The sequence below is a fragment of the Hyperoodon ampullatus genome (genome assembly GCF_949752795.1).
Source record: "Hyperoodon ampullatus genome assembly, contig: scaffold_303, whole genome shotgun sequence".
NCBI classification, from domain to species: domain Eukaryota; kingdom Metazoa; phylum Chordata; class Mammalia; order Artiodactyla; family Ziphiidae; genus Hyperoodon; species Hyperoodon ampullatus.
In genome coordinates this window covers 436557-440505 of record NW_027640454.1, presented here as the reverse complement: position 1 = coordinate 440505, position 3949 = coordinate 436557, and positions in this window count along the sequence as shown.

Sequence of the window (3949 nt, the reverse complement as noted above, 5' to 3'; positions counted from 1 at the left end):
CGGAAGGGAATGGACAAAAAATTTCAAAACAGGCAAATGTTTCAAGAATATATTAGGAAGACGTAAGTTTGACTCACTCTCTTTAAAAAAAGGAAAATGAATAAAAGCTCAACCTCAGGAATTATTAGATTCATGCAACTCTAATCTACAAAAAGTTTACAACTCACACCTGTCCACTGACGATCAGCAAAAAGTCTACAAACGGTAAACACTGAAGGAGTTTTAGAGAACTGTGTACCCTCTAGCTGCTGGTGAGATGTAAAGTGGTAACAGCCAATAATGAGAACAGAAAGGAGCTGCGTTAGAAAAGTAAGAATTGAGGTACCATTCGACGCAGCAGGCCCACCGCTAGGCCTCTCACCTGAGAAGTCCAGAATCGGGAAGACACAGGCTGCAACAGCTGTACTGCGGCCTTATTCACAATAGCCAAGATGGTGAAGCAACCAAAATGTCCATCAACAGGTGAATGGGTAAAGAAGAAGAGGTCCATGTACACAATGGAATATTCACCATGGAAAACAATGAATTACTGCTCTTTGAGGCACCACAGATGAGCCTGGAGATAATCACAGAACATGAGGTAAGTTGGAAATCAAAAGACCTATATCCTATGATATTACTTACAGGCGTTATCTAATAACTGACCCAAAGGAAAATATTTCCACAGAGAAAGACACTCACAGATGTAGGAAAAAACGGTACTTATCTGAAAGGAAAGCTGGGGGGAATGGGTAAATTAAGATCAGTGTTACATATACCAATACATATTATATACATATGTCAAAAAGACCGACCGTATAGCAAGGGAGGTCTACGGAACACTGTGTAATATTTTGCATGGGAAGAGGATCTGTATATGAATAGACATATATAATGTACAAATGAGCCAGATTGTGTACAGCTAGGACAAACAATATTCTAATCATTACCCCGATTACAAAAGTTAAGACAACCAACAAGAAGTAATGAGACATAAATGTATGGGGGTTTCTCCTGGCACATTCCATTCTAATTTACAACTTAGGAACACGACTTCCAGAAAGGCTCTCCTGCCCTACTACCCAGATTGTGGAATGGAGAAATGCTGCCTCCTAGTGGCCGTTTCACACAACAGCAGCTTTAAACCCACTGCTAATGGTCACTAACTATTCACCAAACGTGCAGTTCTGTAATGGCACCTGTCCACCAAAAAATTCCTGGGGTCGAAAACCGAATAAGAAATTCAAAAGAGGGCAACCTTCCAAGAAGACAATTTCAAGAGGTATATTGTATGCACACTTTGTTCTCCTTTTTTTTAAAACAGAAAGAAAAACGGCTTGGAAAAATGATGAATTTTAGGTATTTGTAAAGGCACGCAAACCCAAATTACAAAAAGCTATCAGCTCACAGCAGTCAGAATGGCCATTAGCAAAAATGCTGCAAGCAATAAATGCTGAAGCGATTGTGGAGAAGTGCGTACCCTCCGTTCTAAGGGGGACGTGGTAAGAGCCACTAATGAAAACACAATGGAGGTGCTTTGAAAAGGGAAACATTGTGCTACCAGGCAATCCATCATACCCACCGCTGGACCTGTCACCTGAGAAAATGAGAATCAAAACCTCACAGACTGGCAATTCTGCACTCCAGCAATACTTACCATAGCCAACACTTGGAAGCAACGAAAATGTCCATCAACAGAGGAGCGCACCAAGAAGCAGTGGTCCATGTACACAATGGAATACTACTCCAATAAAAAGTATAAACTAAATTTAAAAACAAACATAAGTAAGGAGACGTAAGCATTTGGGGGTTTATCCGGGCACATTCCTCTCTAATTTATAACCGAGGAACACCAGTGGCAGGAAGGTCTGTTTCCCTAGTACCAGCATGGGGAACTTAGAAAGGCTGCCACCCTCTGGCCGTTACCTGCAAAAGCAGCTTTAAAGCCTGTGCTAATGGTCACTTCATGTGAACAAGTACTGCAGGGCTGTAAATGAAACCTGCCCTCAAAATGTCTTGAGGGAGGTAATGGCCAAAAAATTTCAAAACGTGACACGTACTTTAAGAAAACACTTTGAAGAGCTAAGCTGTAATCACAGTTTGAAAAATAAGAAGGACATGCCTTAAAGCTTAATGTCAAGGGATTATGAGACACACGGAAATTCAAACACAGGAGGTATCAGTTCACACCCCTCAGAATAACCTTCAGCACAAACCCATAATCAATAAATGCTGGGGCTTCCCTGGTGGCGCAGTGGTTGAGAGTCCGCCTGCGATGCAGGGGACGCGGGTTCGTACTCCGTTCTGGGAAGATCCCACATGCCGCGGGTGCCTGTGTTCCGCAACGGGAGAGGCCACAACAGTGAGAGGCCCGCGTACCGCAAAAAAACAAAAATAAATAAATAAATATATATATATATATATATACATATAAATCCTGAAGGTGTTGTGGAGAAATGCATACCCTCAACTTTCAGTGGGATGTACCCTGGAAAGAGCCACTAATGAGAACAGAATGGAGATGCCTTTAAAAGGTAAACTTTGAGCTACAATATAAACCAGCAGGCCCATTCCTGGACCTATAACCAAAGAAGACAGAATTGGAAAGGCACAGGAAGGCAAATGTGCACTGCACAGTATTACAATAGCCAAGATATGGAAGTAACCAAAAAGTCCGGCAACAGATGGGTGGACAAAGAAGAACTGCTACATGTAGAGATGGAATATTAGCTGGGGAAAAAATGAAACAATGCCACTTGCAGCACCATCGATGAGTCTAGAAGTAATCACCCGAGTTGCTGTAAGTGAGAAAGCGAAAGACACATATCCTATCATATCACTTGTAGGTGTGAGCTAAAAGTTGATACCAATGAAGATATCTCCACAGAGAAAGGCAGTTACAGATTCATTAAACCAACTTAGGGTCCACCATAAGGAAAGGTGTGAGGATTGGATACATTACATTATTGGGGTTAACAGAGATATACAAACGCATGTGAAATATATAATCACCAAAGACCTAAGGCATACCAAGAGAAGACTACTCAACATTGTGTCATAACCTACATGGGAAAAGGATGTGAAGAAGACTAGATATATGTATATGTGTAAAACATCCCCATCTTGCACACCTAGAACAAAGAAAACATTGTAATCAAATTGGCTGTGATCAAAAATAATAATTAAATTAAAAAACGAACCGGACAGAATGAGACATAATCTTAAGGGGATTTTCCTGGCACTTTCCATTCCAATTTACAACCTACAGCACAACTTCCATTTTGGCCGTCTTGCCCTAGTAACCAGATTTGGTAAGGAGAAATGCTTCTATCTTCTGGCCGTTTCACATAACAGCAGATTTGAACCCAGCGCTAGTGGTCATTTAATATTCAAAATAATTGCAGGCCTGTAATAGACACCTACCATCAAAGAAAAAAATCCTGGGGTCGTAAATCAATCAGAAAATTCAAAAGACGTCAACGTTTCAAAAACACAATCAAGAGGCATATTTTACGCACGTTTTGTCTTTTCTTGCTTTTTTTTTCTTTAAGAAAAAGGGAATGGGAATGCTCAACGTCAGCAATTAAGAAAGATTGCAAATCCAATCTACAGAAACCTTTACCACACAGCCATCAGAATGATCACCAGGAGAATAGTGTACAAAGGTATAAATGCTGAAAAGGTTTTAGAGAACTATGTACCCTCTAGCCGCTGCGGGTAGATAAACTACTAAGAGACAGTAGGGAGAAGAGAGTGGCGGTGCGTTTAAAGGTAAAAATTGAGCTGCCATGTCATCTGGTAGGTCTTTTCATGCGCCTATCACCTGAGCAGACCAGAATGAAAATGATACCAGCTGGCAATCCTGCACTGCAGGAATGTTTACCATCGCCAAGACTTGGAAGAACCCAAAATGTCCATCAACAGGAAAATGTACATGGAAGAAGTGGTCCATGTACACAGTGGAATATTA